Raw genomic sequence first — 23,472 nt, 5'->3', positions numbered from 1 at the left:
TTCTAGAAATGAGAATTTTGATATGGTTGGTCATTCCAGAATGGATAAGGTTCTATCCAGTCTGCTCCTCAGGATCACTTCAATAAAGAAGAGATGCTTGACTTAGTCTGCAGTCAGCTCAAGGGGCCAACATGTAAACCTCTTGGTTCTATCTCGCCTCCCTTTATAAAAAGTTACTCTCAGGAAGTAATCTAATATAATCTGATTCTATATCAGTGTTACCTCTCCTAAGGATGTATACATTTTGAATAAATGTGGAATGCTAATTTGTGACACTATTTGAATTCTAAGCATCAATAGCAGATGGGGGTTGGGTGAGGAGGAATTATATTTGGGATGAGGAAACCACCCTGACAAAGAGCAGAACTGAGCAATATTTGCAAAATGCACATAAAATTCATGAGCACGAGCTGCCATTATGCCAGTTTACTTAAGTCAACCCCTGCCCCACTGAATTCCACAGCTGCTTACTTTGCTAACATGCTCCTGAGTCTATGGGAAAAACACAAAAAATAGGATGTAATTCTTACACAAAGAGAATTTGTAATTTAGATGGGAAGATAAGAAACCTACGCAAAAAAGAAATGAAAACGAGACCATAAGTATAGACCAGTGGACTTCAGAAATTTCTTGTCATGTATCCCCTAAAAGAATCTGAAGACTGATACACTTTATCTATCTATCTCAAGTTTTTACTTTAATTCCAGTTAACACACAATGTAATATTAATTTCAGGAGTAGAATTTAGTGATCCATCATTTACATACAACACCCAGTGCTCATCATAAGTACCCTCCCTAAGCCCAGTCACCCATTTAACACCCTCCAACTGTCCTCCAGCAGTTTGTTCTTTATAATCAAGAGTCTGTTTTATGGTTTTCTTCTCCATCTCATTTTTCATCTGTTTTGTTTCTTAAATTCCACATGAGTAAAATTATATGGTATTCCTCTTTCTCTGACTTATTTTGCTTAGCATAATACCCTCTAGCTCCATCCACATCATTCAAATGGTAATATTTCATTCTTTTTAATGGCTAATATTCCATTGTGTGTGTGTGTGTGTGTGTGTGTGTGTGTGTGTGTGTATTCCCAGTAGTTCATTTTTGCTTTTGTTTCCCTTGCTTCAGGAGACATATCTAGTAAGAAGCTGCTGTGGCCAATGTCAAAGAGGTTACTGCCTGTATTTTCCTCCAGGATTTTGATGGGTTCTTGTCTCACATTTAGGTCTTAAATCCATTTTTTAAAAGTAGGCTCCATGCCCAGCGTGGGGCCCAACTTAGGGTCCAAACTCACAACCTCAAGAGCAAGACCCAAGCTTAAGAGTCAGATGCCCAATCAACTGAGTCACCCAGGTGCCCAGTCTTTAATCCATTTGAATTTATTTTTGTGTGTGGTGTAAGAAAGTGGTCCAGTCCATTCTTTTGCATATTGCTGTCCAGTTCCCCAACACCATTTATTGAAGAGACTGTCTTTTTCCATTGGACATTCTTTCTTGCTTTGTTGAAGAATAATTGCCCATATATTTGTGGGTTCATTTCTGGGTTTTCTATGCTGTTCCACTGATCTATGTGTCTGTTTCTGTGCCAGTACCATACTGTCCTAATCACTACAGCTTTGTAATATAATTTGAAGTCCAGAATGGTGATGCCTCTGAGAAAGGGACAGGTGAGGCTAGGTAGGGAGAGATAGGTAAGGGAGCTATGTGATTGGGTTCATAGAAATTCCACAAATGTGGAGGTATAAGGAAACCAGAGATAAGGGAACACTTCAGGCCACCCTGCCCTAGGTGTCCAAGGGGGAAAGTCTTATTATTTTTTGAAGATTTTAAAAAATTTGTTTGACAGATAGAGATCACAAGTAGGCAGAGGGGCAGGCAGAGAGAGAGAGAGAGAGAGAGAGAGAGAGAGAAGCTGGCTCCCTGCTGAGTAGAGAGCCTGATGAGAGGTTAGATCCCAAGATCCTGAGATTATGACCTGAGCCGAAGGCAGAGGCTTAACCCACTGAGTCACCCGGTGCCCCGTTTTTAATTTTTAAGTTATTTTTAATCAATTTATTTTTTTTAGGGGAAAGTCTTACTTATGCCAATCTCCTGTGGTAACAAAAAATAACCAGAACCTAAAAAGAATGAAGTCATTAAAGATGTTAACGCTAGTCCTTAATCAGTGGTGCTGCCAGTAGGAAGTCAAAAAGATTTAACTTCCCTGGATAGCTTTTTATAAAAGACCAAAGCCCTCAGTGGAACCCTGTTGGGATCCCTCTCACTCCTGAGAGCTTTCTCTGTATCCTTGCTTAATAAAACTCAACCGCTTTACTCACTCCTTTTGTCCATGAGATTCATTCTTTGGTTGTGAGACAAGAACCTAGCTCTCTCACTTTACCTACAACTTTCCTTCTCTTTTTCAAGATTGCTTTGGCTATTTGGGGTCATTGGGGTTCCATACAAATTTTAAGATAGTTTTTTCTAGCTCTGTGAAAAATGTTGGTGGTATTTTGATAAGGAGTGCATTCAATATGTAAATTGCTTTGGGTAATATAGACATTTTAACAGTATTCATTCTTCCAGGGTGACTGGGTGGCTCAGTTGGTTAAGGGTCTGCCTTCAACTCAGGTAATGATCATGGATTCCCAGGATCGAGCCCTGCATCAGTCTCTCTGCTCAGTGGGGATTCTGCTTCTGCCTCTGCCCCTCACCCCACCTGTGCTCTCTCTCTCACTGTCTCAAATAAATAAATAAAATCTTTAAAAAAGTATTAGTTCTTAGAGTCCATAAGCATGGAATGTCTTTCCATTTCTTTGTGTCATCTTCAATTTCTTCAATGTTTTAACGTTTTCAGAGTACAGATCTTTTACTTCTTTGGTTAGGTTTATTCTTAGGTATCTTACGGGTTTTGGTGCAAATGTAATTGGGATGATTCCTTGACTTCTCTGTTTGATATTTCATTATTGGTGTGTAGAAATGCAACAGATTTCTGTATGTTGACTTTGTATCCTGAGCCTTTATTGAATTCATGTATCAGTTCTAGCAGTTTTTTGGTGGGGTCTTTCGGGTTTTCTGTATAGAGTTTCATGTAATCTGCAAATAGTGAAAACCTGACTTCTTCCTTGCCAATTGGGATGCCTTTTATTTCTTTTGTTGTCTGATTGCTGAGGCTAGAACTTCCAGTACTATGTTAAATAACAGTGGTGAGAATGGACATAACTGTCTTATTCTTGACCATAAAGGAAAAGATCTCAGTTTTTCCCCATTAGGTTATTAGCTGTAGGTTTTTTTTGTATATGGCCTTTATATATGTTGGGGTTTGTTCCCTCTAACCCTGCTTCGTTGAGAGTTTTTTTTTTTTTTAAGATTTTATTTATTTATTTGACAGACAGAGAACACAAGTAGACAGAGGCAGGCAGATAGAGAGGAAGGGAAGCAGGCCCCCTGCTGAGCAGAGAGCCCGATGTGGGACTCGATCCCAGGACCCTGAGATCATGACCTGAGCCGAAGGCAGTGGCTTAACCCACTGAGCCACCCAGGCGCCCAAGAGTTTTTTTTTTTAAATCAAGAATGGATGTTGTATTTTATCAAATACTTTTTCTGTGTCTATTGAAAAGATCATACAGTTCTTATCCTTTCTTTTATTAATATGGTAAATCACATCGATTGAACCACCCCTGCAGTCCAGGAATAAATCCCACTTGATTGTGGTGAATGATTCTTTCAATGTATGGTTGGATTCTATTTGCTACTATTTTATTTAGAACTTCTGCATCCATGTTCATCAGGTATATTGATCTGTAGATCTCTTCATGGAATCTTTGTCTGGTTTTGGTATCAGGGTAATGCTGGCCTTATAGAATGATTTTGGAAGTTTTCATTTCATTTATTTTTTGGAATAGTTTGAGAATAGGTATTAACTCTTCTTTAAATGTTTGGTAGAATTCCCCTGGGAAGCCATCTGGTCCTGGACTTTTGGTTGTTGGGAGATTTTTGATTACTGTTTCAATTTCTTTGCTGGTTATAGACCTGTTCAAGTTTTTTATTTCTTCCTGTTTCAGTTTTGGCAGTTTATATATTTCTAGGAATTTGTCCATTTCTTCCAGTTGTCCAATTTGTTGGCATACAATTTTTCATAATATTCTAATTGTTTGTATTTCTGTGGTGTTTGTTCTTTTCTTCTCTCATTTGTGATTTTATTTGGGTCCTTCTTTTTTCTTTTTTGGTAAGTCTGGCTGAGGGTTTCTCAGTTTTATTAATTTTTGCAAAGAACTAGCTCCTGGATTCATTGATATGTTCTATTGTTTTCCTAGTTTCTATATCATTTATTTCTGCTCTAATCTTTATTATTCTCCTTCCCTTTGCTTTGCTTTTCCTCTTTCCTGCTTGCTGAAACACAAGTCTAAGAAAGGCCAACTTGGTCTACAAGTCAGTACCTGTGTTGCTGGTGGTAGTAAGATGGTGGAACAATGAGCCAGGAGGAGCATGGGTCCTTATTGATTATGGAATTGCCACACTAGCACTGGATTGCGTAAAACTATTTGAGAAATAAATACATTTACATCTTATTTAAGACACTTTTATTCAGGGGTTTCTATGACTCACAGCTGAGCCTAATCGTAACTAATTCAATGTTATTAAAAAAAAATTCCTCAGGTGCCTGGGTGGCTCAGTGGGTTAATCCCCTACCTTTGGCTTAGGTCATGATCTCAGGGTTCTGGGATGGAGCCCTGCAGCATCAGGCTCTCTGCTCAGCGGGGAGTCTTCTTCCTCCTCTCTCTGCCTGCCTCTCTGCCTACTTGTGATCTCTCTCTTGTCAAATAAATAAATAAAATCTTTAAAAAAATTCCTCAACTTTCTTTTTGGTAATGTTTTGGGAGGAATCAACAGTTAAAAGTGTGTTTCCAACAGTCATCTTCACAATGATCAAAAGACTATACTTTTCTACATTTAAGTTTTCTAAAATAAAAACTTTTTTTAAATCAGAAAATGCATTTCTATTTTGAAAACTGAAACAAAAATCTTTTAACTTATCTCCGTAATTAAAATGTAAAAAAAAAAAAAAATAGGATGGCCTCCTGATGTCTCTGCCAACCAGGTTACAATAACCTTTAGGAAAAAAAAGTGATCTTCTAACAAGGTTTGAAAATATTTCCTATTTGAGTAATTTTGCCAAATGCAATGGCTTTGGCAATATTGGAAATTAAGCTGTTCTTTCTTATATTAATCAAATAATAGGGTTACTTATTGCTCAAGAGCACTCCTGGTTGCTAAACTCTTGTAGCAAGAGGTCACGTGCCCAAATCATCTAAAAGATTAGATCATCATTCAGAAACAGGCTGAACAGAAAGTAGGCTAAAACATAACTATGTATTATATCCCTTGAAAAGGGTATCTGATCTCTCAGGTACTCATTTTGATTCCGGAAGTGATTTTAAAATGCAGGCTTTGCAGAAACATTAATTGCCTAGAATGTGAAGAGCTCATATAGCTTGGCTGGAAAACAATTTCTATATATCAAAGGTTAATGACTGATGAATGCTACAGAAAGTCTTACATTCTTAGCCTTTTTTCCCTCATGAAATGCCTAGACAATATTCCATATAGCAATAGTGTAAATAGTTCAGACTTGTGTTCCAAACCCAAAAGGTAGGGTCAGGGATCTATAGGGACCTGTTAGATAAAGAGGGAGAAAATGGATGGTAGGAAGATAAGACCTGGTGTCTCTCAGCTGGAGTTGTGCCATTACCTGCAATCTGCAATCTGAGCAGTCAAATGTCATAACTTCTCCCCGTTCCCCTTTCCTGGATGGAAAGTTTGGGATTTCCACTGTGGAAGATTCAAATGTGCTTTCAGAAGTTACTGAGTTGAAATGCAGCCCGGTGAATCAGGTACTGAAATTGCCTACAACATTGTTTTGAGTTATTATCTATTATATCACAAATTCAGGTTCTTTGTCTTAGATATCTGGGTGAGTTTCAAGGTGCAGAGTGGAGACCTTGATTCAGTTAGATGGGAGCTGTACAGAGAAGTGGAAGTTGGGATGAATGGGTAAGGACTAATGGACCCTCACTGCATTTCTTTCTTTCTTTTTTTCTCACTGCATTTCTTTCAGCTTTTTGTGTAGACTAGTTGTACAAATATGCCTACAGGATGTTCTCTCCCTAAATCTAGTGCCAGTGTGTTCTCCTTGGTCTTGGCAGTTTAAGGCAACTCAGATTGATGTCTTATTGGAAATCAGATGAAAAAAGTTAGAACATAGTTTAGGTCATTGATTTTTAAAAATATTTTTATTAGTAGAAACTTATATAAAAAATTTTTATATATCCATATATAGATTGAATCCATATGTGAGTTGAATTTTATTAGCACAAATGTATTTTCAATATTTTGTTTTTATTTATTTTCAATATATAATACATGCACATAATTCAAAATTTATTTATTTATTTTTTTTTCAAAATTTAAAGGTTATAAAATTATATGCGGAAAAATCACCTTTCACTCATCCTTCAGCTACGCAATCTATATTGGTAGCTTGTTGGATATCTTCCCAGAGATTTTCTTTACATGGAAGAAAATATAAAAGATAAATTTGTTCTTCTTACCAAAATAAAAGAGCCTATGATAGTCTTTTATATCTTGATTTTATTGCATAGTGTACTTGGGCAATGATGTCATTCAATAGATAAAAATTGTCTTAATTTTTTAAAAGATTATTTATTTGAGAGAGAGAGAGCACATGAGTAGGGGAGAGGGGCAGAAGAACAGAGAGAAGGGAGCCCAGTGTGGGGCTCGACCCAAGGACCCTGGGATCATGACCTGAGCTGAAGGCAGAGGCTTAATGGATTGAGTCACCCAGACTGCAAAAAGTGTCTTAATTTTTACAGCTACAGAGTATTCCACTAATGAATGGAACATAATTTTATTTAACCAATTCCCTATTGATTGACATTAGATTGCTTTCAATCTTTTGCCACTGCAAAGAGTGCTGAAATGATAATACTTAAATCATTTTTCCACATATGAAAATGTATCTGCAGGATAAGTTCCTAAAAGCAGACTTGCTAGGTCGGGTATGTAAATTGATACTTGTCACCAAATTGCCCACCCTTGAAATTGTGCTAATTTATATACTCATAAATGGCATGTAAGTGTGGTTATTTCTTTAAAACCTCATGAACATTAGGTTATTAAAAAACAAAAGTAAACAAAACAAACAAAAAAAAACATACAGGTGAAAAATAATAGTATCTCAATGTACTTCAAGTTTTCTTTTTCATTTCTTTTATAAGTGAGATTGAACATATTTTGATATGTTGAAGGATCATTTATATTTCTTTTTCTGAAAGCTATATATGTCATTTCTCATTTCCTTTTGGATTATTGGTCTTTACCTTATTAATTATGTAGATTTTTTTTGCCAAGCACATATTTTCTATTTTTTTTATAGCTGAGTTTTTTTTTTTTTAAAGATTTTATTTATTTGATAGAAAGCATGCACAGCAGGGGGTACAGCAGGGGGAGAGGGAGAAGCAGGCTCTCCACTGAGCGGGGAGCCCGATACAGGGCCTGATCCCAGGACCCTGGGATCATGACCTGAGCTGAAGGCAGAGGCTTAACTGATGGAACCACCCTTAGATGTATAAGGTGCCCTTATACAGCTGAATTTACTAATCTTTCACTTTTGGAATTTTGGGTTTTATGTTATGGTTAGACAAACCTTTCTTACTCTGATATTTTCCTCCATGCTTTGTGAGCTAATTGTCATCTTACTCTGATATTTTCCTCCATGCTTTGTGAGCTAATTGTCAACTTACTGCCTCTAAGATCTAATTCACTTTTCAATAGATCGTTGCAGTGAAGGACAAAATCCCTTTAAACATTTCTCCTTTACATGGACATGATGTTAAACATTTGAATAGAGAGCACTGGAGGAACACTGCAGAAGGAAGATGCTTTCCTGCTGAAAGCAGTGGGGTATGAGAACATCTGATAGTGCCTCACACTAGCAGATAGTGCCCCCAAATTAACAGTCCCTTGAATTTAGAGACTAAATGTGTATGTTCCCTTAAAAATCATATACTTAAGCCCTAACTCCTACTGTGGTAGCATTTAAGTGAGGCCTTTGAGAGGTAATTAGGTTTAGAGGAGGTCAAAATGATGCTGTCTCTGGTGACCTTCTAAAGAAGAGGAAGGACACCAGAACTCTCTCTCTCTTCATATACATGCACTGAGGAAAGGTCATCTGAGCAAACAACAACTCTACTACTGTCTGTAAGCCAGAAGGGAGCTTTCACCAGAACCTGGCCATGCTCACACCCTGATTTCGAACTTCTAGTCTCCCAAAATTTAAGAAAATAAATACGTATTGTTTAAGATGTCTAGTTTTAGAATTTTCTTGTTATGACATCCTGAGCTAAGACACTGTAACCTCTTAGCCCTGGCTTGGTGATCACCTTTCAGCAGTCCTTTTGGCACAGACACTGCCTGCTTCAGGTCTCCTGCCTGCACAAATGCCTCACTCCCTCTGCTCACCTCAGAAATTTGTCTCCTGTGGCCCTCCCAATGATGCTGCAATTTCCACATGGATGCTGTCTGGTCTAGGCATTCTGTCTATGTTGATATCTCCACTCTACACACTTATGCACCAGTCCCTGATTACAGCTCACCAACATCTGGAAGACTACATCCTGCTTTCACAGTAACCACGAACCAGCTCTGGCTTGGAAAAACTGGTGAACTTCTTTGTTATCTGGTCAGCTGCAACTATACTTTCTCCAACTGGTCCTGAAGTCCAGCCTTGGGAAAGGAATATACTTTTCAAGTTTGTCCTTCCTAGGCATCACTACCTCAACCCTAAGGTACCATAGAAAGTTCTCATATCTTACAGTTGCTTTATTATCATAGTTTAATATGTTAAATGATGTTAAAAATTTCCATATAAACTTCCCTTGTTTAAATCACTGTGTGGTTTCTCTCTCCTGATTGGACTCTGACTGATACAGTCTGTTCTCCTACAATTTTTACATTTAAAATTTTGATCTATCTGGACTTTATCCTGATGTAAGCAATGTGTATGGATCAAATTTACTTTTTTCCTACATGGCTATCCAGGTGACCCAGGCATTTACTGGATTATTATTTCAAATAAATTTTATTATTTTTTAATTTTTAATTTATTGCTACATTTATTTATTTTTAGTAATCTCTACACCCTACATGGCATTCAGACTCATAGCCCTGACATCCGGAGTCTCATGGTCTTCTGACTAAGCCAGCCAGGTGCCCCTCCAATCAATTTAAATTAATTAACTAATTAATTAATTAAAACGAGGGAGAGGTGGGCAATGGCAGTGGAAGAACAGAGGAAGAATCTTAAGCAGGCTCCACCCCCAGCATGGAGCCTGATAGGGCATTCAATCTCACAACTCTGAGATTATGACCTGAGCTGAAATCAGGAGTTAAATGCGCCACGCAGGCGCCCCCCCACTCCAATTAATGTTAAATATCATCTTTATTATATAATAAATTCCCACATATATTTGGGTCTTTTTCTGGATTTTAAATTATATTACATTGCCCTATCTTTTCAATCTCCAGTATCACACTTTGCATATGTTTAATATTTGAGAGGAATAGTTCCTGTTTTTTGCTTTTCTTCCCTTTTGCTTCTAATTTGAAGTTTATTATTAGGATGTCCAGTTTTGGGGCACCTGGGTGGCTCAGAGGGTTAAGCCTCTGCCTTTGGCTCAGGTTGTGATCTTGGGGTCCTGGGATCGAGTCCCGCATCAGGCTCTCTGCTAGGCAGGGAGCCTGCTTCCTCCTCTCTCTTTGCCTGCCTCTCTGCCTACTTGTGATCTCTCTCTGTCAAATAAATAAAGTCTTTTAAAAAAAAGTCTAGGATGTCCAGTTTTCTTGTTGGAAATTTCATCAGGAATTCCATTATATTTACAGATTAATTTAGAGATAATGGACATCTTTCTGGTCTGACTCTTCCCCCAAATTAATGACTTTTAATTTGTGCAATCTTTTTTTGTGTTTCTCAATAATATTTTAATTCATATGAGTCTTGCACATATATTAATTTCAATCCTAAGTGTTGACAATTTTGGTGATTGTATGAGATCTTTTCTGCCACTTTACCATCAAATCTGTTGTTTGGAATATATGAAGGGTATTAATATCTGTATTAGTTCTTGTACCAGACTATTATCATGAGTTCTTTCATTGTTTGAAATAATTTTCTAGGGGCACCTGCGTGGCCCAGTGGGTTAAAGGCTCTGTCTTCAGCTCAGGTCATGATCCCAGTGTCCTGGGATCGAGCCCGCATCGGGCTCTCTGCCTCCTTGCCTACTTGTGATCTCTGTCAAATAAATAAATAAATAAATAAAAATCTTAAAAAAAAAAAGAAAATAATTTTCTAGTTTATTCTCTTGAACATCACTAATCTGCAGATAACAATCATTTTATATCCTTCTTTCCTATCTTTATATTCTAATTTATTTCCTTTGTACAATTGCATCAGTGAAAATCTCTGGAATACTTTTAAGTAATAATGATGATAACATAGGAATATATTTAGTGTCTTCATTAAGTATGATTTGATTCTTGAGCTGTTATAAACCTATATTGTGCTCAGGGATAGTTACCTATACCTACTATATTAAAATCTTCTAAGATTTTAGACTTAAGGCTGGATGTTGCATTTTATTAAATGCTTTTTTCAGTATTTATGGAAATGAACATGATCATATTTTTTCTTAGATGTATCAATACAGTAAACTGTATTAATGGATTCCCTAATATTGTACTATTTTAAAAAAAATTCCTGGTATGTGATCTTTTTAAATATAAGCTGAGGGTGCCTGGGTGGCTCAGTTAGTTAAGCCTCCAACTCTTGATTTCAGCTCAGGTCATTATTTCAGGGTTGTGAGACAGATCCTTCTGTCAGGCTGCATGCTCAGTGGGGAGTCTACTTGAGATTCTCTCTCTCCCTTCCCATCTGCCTCCCTGTCCTTGCTCTCTCTCTCAAATAAATAAATAAAGCTTAGAAAAAAAAAATATGGCTGGATTCTATTGCCTGTACTTTATTTGGGATTTTGAATACTCATAAATGAGACTTGCTGTGGCTTTTCTTTTTGTGCAATATTTGTTGGGTTCTAGTATCAATATTATGTCATCTTCAATAAAAAGGTTTTGGAGGGTTTTTCTTTCCTGTGCAATGAAACAATTAAAAAACATAGCAATGGTCTGTTCTTTAAAGTTTAGTATTACTCCCTTTAAAATCATTTGGTTTCAGTACTTTATTTTGGAGGAAGGCAGCTCTTGGGCAACTTTGCTTTATGGGAAATGGTGAGTTTATATTTCTCTCTCTCTTCTGAACTTAATTTTGGCAATTATATTTGCATGTAGAGTTATGAATTTCACCCAAGTGTATGTGGTTCTTTTCTCCTTATCATATTTTGTATATGGCACCTTCTCCTGTCCTTCTCCTCAAACTAAGTTTACTAATGGTTTATCTGCCTACTACTCTTCCCCCAAGGTACAAATTGGGGTTTATTAATTTGTTCCACCATTTTCTATTTTCATATTCATTATTTTTTTTTTTATCTTTACTATTTCCTTCCTTCCTTCAGCTCTCCTTAGGTTTTTTTTTTTTTTTTTTTTTTTTTGTCTTTTGTTGTTAAGTTGCATGCTTCATTTATTTAGTTTTTCTTGTTTACTAATGCAATTAAAAATAAATTAATACAGTTTAAAGATAAAGTTTCCTTTTAGCATTGCTTTTTTTTTTATAACCCATAGGTTCTGATATATAGTATTTTATTATTATTATTATTTCCTACACATATTGCAATTTTAGTTTGGATTTCCTTTTGACTCCAAATTTATTTAACAGTTAAAAATTTCCATAGGGGGGGTGCCTGGGTGGCTCAGTGGGTTAAAGCCTTTGCCCTCAGTTCAGGTTATGATCTCAGGGTCCTGGGATCAAGCCTTGCATTGGGCTCTCTGCTTAGCAGGGAGCCTGCTTCCTCTCTCTCTCTCTCTGCCTGCCTTTCTGCCTGCTTGTGATCTCTTTCAAATAAATAAATAAATAAAAATCTTAAAAAAAATTTCCGTTGGGTAGATAATTTTTTTCTCTGCTTTTGTCATTTATTTCTAGTTTTACTGCAGAGTGTTCAGAAAATATTGAGTGAACTATTAACATTTTTGGAATTCATTAAACTTTTGGGTTTATTTAGGTTTATTTATGGCTTAATACATGACTGAATATTTTGTGAATATTCCATGAACACTTGAGGAGGGTGGAGATTTCATACATATGTATGATCATATTTCTCCTAAAAATGTTCGTGCTTTGTTATTTGGTACATAGGTACTCAAAACTGATATATTTTCTATAGATTCCCCCTCCAACAAACCTTCTGTACTGAATATCATCCATATGTATTCATATTCTCTACTCTTCTCTGCTTTGTGTCTAGTGTTAAAGTGACATTCTTAGTGTCATTTAGTGCTTTTTGCTCCAAATTCAACCTTGTCTGATATTAAGATCATGTCTTTTTTTTTTGGTGGGGGGAGGTTCATTTGCCTAGTCCTTTGCCCTTTCTTTCATTGTCAACCTTTCTGAATAACTTTGTTGCAGCTGTATCTTTTTAACACAGCAGAATTTTTTTTAAAGATTTTATTTATTTGACAGATACAGACAGAGCAATAGAGGGAACACAAGCTAGGGGAGTGGAAAAGGGAGAGGCAGGCTTTCCACTGACCAGGGAGCCCAATGTGGGGCTCCGTCTCAGGACCCCAAGATTATGACCTGAGCTGAAGGCAGAAGCTTAACAACTGAGCCACCCAGGCACCCCAACAAAGCAGAATTTTTAATAGGTGGGTTTAGCATACTTATATTTATTGATATGACAGATATATTTGTTTTTATATTAACATATACTCTATTTTCATACACTTTTTTTTTAAAAAAGATTTTATTTATTTGAGAGAGCGAGCTTGTTCACAAACAGGAGGGAAAGGCAGACAGAGGGAGAGGGAGAAGCAGGGTCCTTGACAAAAAAGGAGTCTGATGCAGGGCTCAATCTCAGGGTCCTGCTATCATGACCTGAGTCCAAGGCAGAAACTTAACAGACTGAGCCATCCAGGCGCCCCACATAGTTTTTTTTTTTTTTTTTTTTTTTTTTAAGGATTTACTTATTTACTGAGAGAGAGAGAGAATGTGCATGCATGTGTACTTGTGCAAGAGCTGGAGGAGGGGCAGAAAGAGAGGGAGAAGCTGATTCCCCAGGCTCCCCACTGAGCAGAGAGCCCAACAGGGGTCTCCATCCCAGGGCCCTAGGATCATGACCTAAGCGAAGGCAGATCTATTTTCATAGCTTTTGAAAAATCACTCTACTGTATGACTTTTTGTTCTAGGTAAGCTTTTACTGTCATAATTAGAAAGGTTTGTATTTGTTTTAGTATTTATAACTACATGTTTATATAATTCCCTTCTTTAGTACTATCCATTAATGAATAACAAAAATCTTCAAAATAAACAATGACAAAATTTGTATATTTCCTTTTCTTACTCTTCTCCTCTCTCTCCTGTAGCACTCAATAATAGTTTATTATATTATCTTTATTGGAGTTTACTTTTATACTGTTAAATGAAATATATCCTTGTTATCTGTTACTTTCATGTAATTTCATTTCAATGTCAGCTATTAAGGATGGGGAAATAAATGTTATAGCCAAATTAGACCACTATTAGTCTTAAAATTCCACTGTAGATTATATATAATTTAAATAATTCCTTTGTTCTCATGAAAAGATAGAAGAATTGGTAAGATATTCACTGTAATTCTTCTGAAATTCTGCTTTGAGAAGAGATTAATCATTTTGGTCAGATTTATTTATATTAAGGGCACAATGGATATAAAAGGAATTCTAATATTTTAATTATGATTCCTCTGTCATTATTCCTTATAAAAAGCTCTGGGTTATACTCAGAAATGGAATACTCAGAAATTAAATATGAAGCGATATATTGAGGTATTCATCCTGGGCAAGATATCCTGCCTGCTGTCTTTTACCATTGTATTTTGAGCTAACTTTGCAGACAGAAAATGTTAGATACTTATATAGGTTAGAGATAGTGGATTTAAGATAACATTTTTCCTTGAACAAAGATTGGGTTGCTCTATACATAAGGTAATGGCATTGTTCCAGTAATTTTCTTGAGCTCATAAATAGGTTGAACTTACTGTTCTTTCGGAAGGATTTTTGACCTGCAGTTTTTCCCGAGAGTTACTAGTCAGTGATTTATAGTCTAGAAATGTCTGCCTTTCCCAATGAAATGATTAAGGGATCAAGGGATTTATCTAGGGCTAAATGTACTGAGGAGTGCCTGAGGTATACAACACAGCCACTTGAGAAAGGGGGAAAATCCTTTAACTTTCAGTACATGAGCTCATCTCTTAAAAAGCCTCCTTAAGCTGAATATCTATCTTCATTTGCCCTTCTAGATAACTCTTTACTTTCTCTACCCCTATTGCCTGACAGAAGATAGAAAAAGCCAAATGTGATCACGGGACAGACATGCACAAGGAAAATGGCACAACAGAGGAACATACCTGCCACATGGCTGCAAATATCACTACCACTTTCATTGTGCCCTCAGTGTACTGATACAGTATATACAATCACAGATTATATACAGTGAGAATTACACATTTTGTTTATCTATTCACCAGTTAATAGACATTTAAACTGTTTCCAGTTTGTGGCTATTATGAATAATGATGCCATGAACATTCATGTAAATGTGGATTTCTGTTCATTTCTGTTGGTTAGATTTTTGGGAGTGGAACTGTTAGGTTACATGGAAGTTGTATATTTAACTTTTTAAGAATTTGACAAACTATTTTCCAAAGTGGTTGTATCATTTTACCTTACTGTTAGCAATGAACTAGGGTTATAGTTTTTCCCATTGTCACCAACACTTGGTATTGCTTGTCAGGATTGCCTTTTTCATTGTAGCCATTCTAGTAAGTTACTAGTCAGTGATTTAGCTTTGTTTTTCTTTAGCTTTTTATTTTGAAATACTTACAGATCCACAGAAAGTTGCAAAATTGTAGAGAGGTTCTATGTACCCTTCACCTAGTTTCTTCCAGTGCTTGCTTCTTACATAACTATAGCTCAATTTTAAAACCAAGAAATTGACCTTGCTACAATGTTTGCTTTGAGTTCTATGCCATATTACCACTCCTGTAGATTCACATCTTGCTAGAGGTTTGTCAGTGTTAACCCTTCATTTTGAAGAATCAGCTTTTTGTTTCATCATTTTCCTTTTCTCTGTTTTCAATTTTATTCATTTATATGTTTTATTATTTCCTACCTCCAGCTTACTTTGGGTTTTTGTTCCTCCTTTTCTAGTTTCCTGAGGTGTGATCTTATGTTACTGATTTTGAATTATATATTTCCATTTCTTTTTTAAAACGATTTATTTATGTATTTGACAGAGAGAGAAAGAGAGGGAACATAAGCAGGGGGAGTGAGAGAGGGAGAAGCAGGCTTCCTGCTGAGCAGGGAGCCCCTTGTAGGGCTTGATTCCAGGACCCTGAGATCATGACCTGAGCTGAAGACAGACACTTAACGACCGAGCCACCCAGGTGCCCCTATATTTCCATTTTTAATGTAAGCATTTAGTGCTATAGATCTCCCTCTTAGCACTGCTTTAGCTGAATTCCACACATTTTGATATGTAGTATTTAAATGTTCATGCAATTCAATATATTTTAAAATATTCCCTTGCCATTTCTTCTTTGATCCATGGGTTATCTGCAAATGTGTTATTTAGTTTCCAAGTGTTTGGAGATGTTACGGTTATGTTTCTGTTACTGATTTCTAGTTTGACTCTACTATGGTTAGAGAACAAATTGTGTATGACTTCAAATTCTTTCAAATTGGTTGAAGATTCTTTTATAGCCCAGGATATGGTCAATAAGTGTTCTGTGGGTGCTTGAAAAGATTGTGTATTCTGCTTTGTTGAGTGGAATATACTATAAATGTTGATTAGATCCTATTGGCTACTTGTAGGTTTTTCTCTTCTAGTCGTTCTATCGATTGTCAAGAGGACATCTGAAGCCTCCAAGTTAAATTGTGGATTTATTTCTTTCAGTTCTATCAGTTTTTGCTTCACATATTTTGCAGCTCTTTTGTTCAGTGTGCACACATGTAAGATTGCTATTTTTTTCTTCTTGGTTTGATTCTTTTATCATCATTTAATATTCCTTTCTCTACCTGATATTCTTTGTTCTGAATTCTACTATATTAGATATATTAATATAGCAACTTCTGGTTTGTTTTGGTTAATGTGTCAGGGTATATCTTTTTCAACCCTATACTTTCCAACCTAATTCTGCTGTGTTTGAAATTAGTTTCTTATAGATAGAATAGATATATAGCTGGGTCATTTTTACCCACTCTGCCAACCTATGCCTTTTAATTGATATACTTAGACCGTCTTCATTTACTGTAACTATTAGTATGTCAACCTGCCAATTTATTTGTTGTTGTTTTCGTTTCTCTGTTCTCTTTTACCTATCTGACTATGGGTTACTTAAGTTTTTTAAAGAATTTTTTAGAATTCCATTTTGATTTATCTATAGTATTTTAGTGTCTTTGTATTGATTTTTAAGTGGTTGCTCTAAGTGTTACATTATATATATATATTTTATGTAGAAGGTCTCTTTACTTTTCCCTGTTTATAATGCAATTATTTTAAATATTTCCTCTATATACATTAACATCCACATCAGACAATGTTACAAGTTTTGCTTTAACTGTCAAATATAATTTAGAAAACTCAATAGAAAGTCCATTATATTTATCTATATTTTATTCTTTCCATTGTTCTTTCTTCCTGGATATCCCAAGATTTTTTCTTTTATAATTTCCTTTCTGTTTCAAGATCTTCCTTTACCATTCTGTTAACATAGGCCTGCTGATGACAAATTCTCTTAGTTTTCCTTTATCTAAGAATATCTTCATTTCTGATTCATTCCTTAAGGGTATTTTCACTGGATACAGAGTTCTATCAAGGGTTCTTTTCTTTTAGCATTTGAAAAATGTGAAATGTGACATTTCCTCTGGTCTCCATGGTTTCTGATGATAAAAGCTATTGTTACTTGATTGTTTCCCCCTTATAGGTAAGATGGCAGTGCTCTGCTTTCAAGAGTTGGCCTTTAGTTTTTAGAAGTTTGGTTATGATGTGTCTAAGAACAGATTTATTTGCATTTATCCTCTTTGGGCTCCCCAACCTCTTGAATATCTAGGTTTATAACTTTTTACAAATTTGGGAAAGTTTCAGTGATTATTTATTTAAATATTTTTTCAGCCCACCCTTTTCCCCTTTCCTCTTGAACTTTGATGATATGAAATTTAGATCTTTTGTTATAGCCTTACACGTCCCTGTGGGTTTGTTCATTTTTTAAAGTCTGTCTTCTTTCTCTTACTCAGATTGGGTAATTTCTTCATGTTCACTGATTCTTTTCTCTGTCCTCTCTATTCTGCTGTTGAGCCCATCCATTAAAGATTTTTGCTTTTTAAAGTTTGGTTATTATATTTTTCAGTTCTAAAATGTCTGTTTGGGGGTACCTGGGTGGCTCAGTCAGTTAAGTGCCTTTGGCTCATGTCATGATCCTGGAGTTCTAGAATGGAGACCCATGTAGGGCTCCCTGCTCAGCTGGGAGTCTGCTTCTTCCTCTGCCTGCCACTCTCCTTGCTCCTTCTTCCCTCTTCACTCACTTTCTCAAATAAATAAATAAAATCTTAAAAAAATAAAATATCTACTTGGCTCTTCTTTTTTTTTTCTTTTTTAAAAAGATTTTATTTATTTATTTGACAGAAAGAGACAGTGAGAGAGAGAACACAAGCAGAAGGAGTGGGAGATGGAGAAGCAGGCTTCCCGCTGAGCAGGGAGACTGATGCAGGGCTTGATCCCAGGACCCTGAGATCATGACCTGAGCTGAAGGCAGACGCTTAATGACTGAGCTTCCCAGATGCTCTTGGCTCTTCTTTACCCTTACTTTTTTTTGGTGAGACTTTTTATTCTTCTATCTATTCCAAGAATGTTCATAAGTGCTTGTTGAAACATTTTTACAGTGGTTGTTTCTGGGTTTTTTTTTTCCAGATAATTCCAGTATCTGTGTCATCTCAGTGTTGGTGCCTGGTGTCTTCTCATTCATGTTGAGATTTTTCTGGTTCTTTTTTTTTAAGATTTTATTTATTTATTTGACAGAGAGAGAGAAACAGACAGAAAGGGAGCCATTAAGCAAGCACAAGATGGTGGAGGCACAGGCAGAAGGAGAGGGAGAAACAGGATCCCTGATAAGCTAGGAGCGTGATGTGGGGCTTGATCCCAGGGCCCTGGGATCATGACCTGAGCTGAAGGCAAACACTTAACTGACTGAACCACCTAGCCACCCCTTTGGTTCTTGATATAACAAGTGTCTTTTTATTGTATTCTGGACATTTTGGGTATTACAGAACTCTGGATCTTATTTCAATCTTCTGCTTTAGCAGGCTTCCCCTGATACTGTGCTAATGGGGAAGTGAGCCAGGTTGGAGTGTGACTCTGGCTTCTGATTCTGAGCCTAGAGGGAAGGGTGCCTTGTTACTTCTGGGTGGGAATGGAAATTTAGGCTTTCTACATAGTTCCCACTGACACCCTGGGATGGGGAAGTTTCATTACTATCAGATGGGCATAGAAGTCCTGGGTTTTCACAGTTTGGGACAAGATGTCTATAACTTACAACAGTAGAAACAGTAGGTTGGCAGCAGACCTATCCACAGAGACCTAGCAGGCCAGAAAGGACTGGCATGATATCTTCATGGTACTAAATGAGAAAAATATGCAACCAAGAATACTTTATCCAGCTAGGCTGTCACTGAAAACAGAATGAGAAATAAAAGAATTTGCAAACACCAAACCAGCCCTGCAAAAAATATTGAAAATGGGTCCTCTAAGCAGAGAGAGCTCAAAGGTAACATAGACCAGAAAGGAACAGAGGCAACTACTTCAAGCAATACAATCACACTAAATTCCTATCTTTCAATAGTTACCCTGAATGTAAATGGGCTAAATGCCCCAATCAAAAGATACAGGGTATCAGATTGGATAAAAAAGCAAGACCCATCAATATGCTGTCAGCAAGAGACCCATTTTAGATGCAAAGACACCTCCAGATTGAAATGAGGGGGTGGAAAACAATTTATCATGCTAATGGACAACAAAAGAAAGCTGGTGTGGCAATCCTTATATCAGACAAATCAGATTTTAGTATATGTGCTGCCGAAGCGAGCATGACAAATCAGATTTTAAACCAAAGACTGTAATACGAGATGAAGGAGGACACTATATCATACTTAAAGGGTTTATCCAACAAGAGAATCTAACAACTGTAAATATTTATGCCCCTAGCATGGAAGGAGCCAATTATATAGGCCAATTAATAAGGAAATCAAAGAAACACAAATAATACAATAATAGTAGGGGACTTTAACACCCCCCCCCCTCACTGAAATGGACAAATCATCTAAGCAAAAGATAACAAGGAGGGATGCCTGTGTGGCTCAGTCGTTAAGAGTTCGCCTTTGGCTCTAGTCATGATCACATTGAGCCTGCATCAGGATCCCTGTTCTATGGGAAGCTGCTTCTCCTTCTCCCACTCCCCATATTCCCTCTCTCACTTATATTCCCTCTCTCACTCGCTCACGCGCTCTGTCAAATAAATAAATAAATAAATATTAAAAAAAAAAGATCAACAAGGAAATAAGGGTTTTAAATGACACATTGGACCAGATGAACTTCACAGATATATTCAGAACATTCCATCCCAAAGCAACAGAATACACATTCTTCTCTAGTGCACATGGAACATTCTCTGAAATAGATCACCTCCTGGGTCACAAATCAGGTCTCAATTGGTACCAAATGATTGGGACCATTCCCTGCATATTTTTGGACCATAATGCTTTGAAACTCAAACTCAATCACAAGAGGAAAGTTGGAAAGAACTCAAATACATGGAGGCTAAAGAGCATCCTACTAAGAATGAATGGGTCAACCAGGAAATTAAAGAATTTTAAAAAATCATGGAAACAAATGAAAGTGAAAACATAGCTATTCAAAATCTTTGGGGTGCAGCAAAGGCTGTCCAAAGAGGGAAGTACATAGCAATACAAGCCTTTCTCAAGAAACCAAAAAAAGTTCTCAAATATACAACCTCACCTTACACCTAAAGGAGTTGGAGAAAGAACTCCAACTTTGGAGTTTGGAGAAAGAAAGAAGAGAAGTAATAAAGATTAAGCAGAAATCAATGAAACAGAAACCAAAAGAACAGTAGAACAGATCAACGAAACTAGGAGTTGGTTCTTTGAAAGAATCAATAGGATTCATAATCCCCTGGCCAGATTTATCAAAAAGAAAAGAGAAAGGATGCAAATAAATAAAATCATGAAGAAAGAGGAGATAACAACCAACACCAAAGAAATACAAACAATTATACGAACATATTATGAGCCATTATATGCCAACAAATTAGATAATCGGGAAGAAATGGATGTATTCTAGAGATGTAGAAACTACAAAAACTGACCAGGAAGAAATAGAAAACCTGAACAGACCCATAACCAGCAAGGAAATTGAAGCAGGAATAAAAAAATCTCCCAACAAAAAAGAGCCCAAGGCCAGGGTTCCCAAAGGAATTCAATCGAACATTTAAAGAAGAATTAATACCTATTCTTCTGAAACTGTTCTAAAAAATAGAAATGGAAGGAAAACTTCCAAACTCATTTTATGAGGCCAGCTTTACCTTGATGCCAAAACCAGACAAAAATCCCACCAAAAGGGAGAATTACAGACCAACATCCCTGATGAACATGGATTCAAAAATTCTCACCAAAATACTGCCAACAGGATCCAACAGTACATTAAAAGGATTATTCACCATGACTATATGGGATTTATTCCTGGGCTGCAAGGTTGGTTCAACATCCATAAATCAATCTACTTGATCCATTACATTAATAAAAGAAAGAACAAGAACCATATGATACTCTCAATAAATGCAGAAAAAGCATTGAACAAAGTACAGCATTCTTCCTTGATTAAAACTCTTCACAGCATAGGGATAGAGTGTAGATACCTCAATATCATAAAAGCCATCTATGAAAAAACCTCAGAGAATATCATTCTCAGTGGAGAAAAACTGAGAGCTTTTTTCCTAAGGTCAGGAACACAGCAGGGATGTCCATCACCACCAATGCTATTCAATATAGTACTAGAAATCTTAGCCTCAGCAAACAGACAACAACAACAACAACAACAACAACAACAACAAAAAACCAAAGACATCCAAATCAGAAAAGAAGTCAAATTCTCACTCTTTGCAGATGATATGATACTTTATGTGGAAAACACAAAAGACTCTATCCCAAAACTACTAGAACTTATACAGGATTCAGTAAAGTGGCAGGATATAAAATCAATGCACAGAAATCAGTTGCATTTCTATACACTGATGATGAGACAGAAGAAAGAGAAAGTAAGGAGTTGATCCCATTTACAGTTGCACCAAAAACCATAAGATACCTAGGAAAAATCTAACTAAAGATATAAAGGATCTATACTCAGAAAACTATAGAATACTCATGAAAGAAATTGACGAAGACACAAAGAAACAGAAAAAATTTCCATGCTCATGGGTTAGAAGAACAAATATTGTGAAAATGTCTATGCTACCTCGAGGAAGCTACACATTCAGTGCAATCTCTATCAAAATACCATCAACTTTTCCCACAGAAAAGGAAAAAATAGTCCTAAAATTTGTGTGGAACCAGAAAAGACCCTGAATAGCCAGAGGAATGTTGAAAAAGAAAACTGAAGCTGATGGCATCACAACTCCGGACTTTAACCTCTACTACTTGACTGTAATCATCAAGACAGCATGGTTCTGGCATAAAAACAGACACATAAATCAATGGAGCAGAATAGAGAACTCAGAAATGACTCTCAACTCTATGGTCAACTAATCTTCAACAAAGCAGGAAAGAATATCCAATGGAAAAAAGACAAGTCTCTTCAACAAATGGTGTTGGGAAAATCAGAAACCACATGCAGAAGAATGAAACTGGATCATTTCCTTATACCATACACACAAAAAAAGACTCAAAATGGATAAAAGGTCTAAATGTGAGATAGGAATTCATCAAAATCCTTGAGGAGCACACACGCAGCAACCTCTTCACCCTTGGCTGCAGCAGCTTCTTCCTAGACACAACACCAAAAGCAAGGGAAGCAAGGGCAAAAATTAACTATTTGGACTTCATCAAGATAAAAAAGCTTTTGCACAGCAAAGGAAACAGTCAACAAAACCAAAAGATACTTGATAGAATGGGAGAACTTATTCACAAATGACGTACCAGATAAAGGGTTAGTATCCAAAATTTATTTATTTATAAAGATTTTATGTATTCACTTATTTGCCAGAGAAAGAGAGAGAGAGATAGAGAAAGAGAGAGAGAGAGAGAGAAAGAGAGCACAAGCAGGGGGAGTGGCAGGCAGAGGGAGAGGGAGAAGCGGGCTCCCTGCTGAGCAAGGATCCTGATGTGGGACTCTATCCCAGGACCCATGAATCACGACCTGAGTGGAAGGCAGATGCTTAACCAACTGAGCCACCCTGGGATCCCAGTATCCAAAATTTATAGAGAACTTATCAAACTCAACACCCAAGGAACAAATAATCCAATCAAGAAAAGGGCAGAAGACATGAACAGACATTTTCTACAAAAAAGATATTCAAATGGCCAAAAGACACATGAAAAAGTGCTCAACATCACTCAGCATTGGAAAAACACAAATCAAAACCATAATAAGATACTACCTCACACCAGTCACAATGGCTAAAATTTAGTCAGGAAACAACAGATGTTCGTAAGGATGTGGAGGAAGGGGAACCCTCCTACACTGTGGATGGGAATAAAAGCTGGTGCAGCCACTTTAAAAAACAGTATGGAGACTCCTCAAAAAGTTGAAAATAGAGCTACCCTATGACCCAGAAATTGCACTACAGGGTATTTAACCCAAAGATACAAATGAGTCATCCAAAGGGGCACCTGCACCCCAATATATTGTGGGTATGTCCACAACAGTCAAACTATGAAAAGAGCCCAGATATCCAATGATAGATGAATGGATAAAGAGGATGTAGTATGTGTGTATATATACACAAACACACACATACCACATCTATATATATATGTATATACATATATATACACACACACATATATGTGTGCATACATATATACACAGATACATACATTGGAATAATTATGCAGCCATCAAAAATAAAATCTAGCTATTTGCAACAACGTGGATGGAACTAGAGGGTATTATGCTAAGTGAAGTAAGTCAATCAGAGAAAGACAATTATCAT

General features: G+C 36.6%; 1 protein-coding gene across 2 annotated transcripts in view; it reads right to left on the bottom strand.

Annotated features, from left to right (window-relative positions):
• The window catches only part of M1AP (meiosis 1 associated protein), a 79,120-nt gene that overhangs the window by 45,879 nt on the left and 9,769 nt on the right, over nucleotides 1-23,472 (bottom strand). The window lies entirely within an intron of this gene.

This window comes from Mustela nivalis (assembly GCF_964662115.1).
Source record: "Mustela nivalis genome assembly, chromosome: 8".
Lineage (NCBI taxonomy): Eukaryota > Metazoa > Chordata > Mammalia > Carnivora > Mustelidae > Mustela > Mustela nivalis.
Note: the sequence above shows the minus strand (reverse complement) of the source record. Positions and strands in the feature narration are given on the sequence as shown.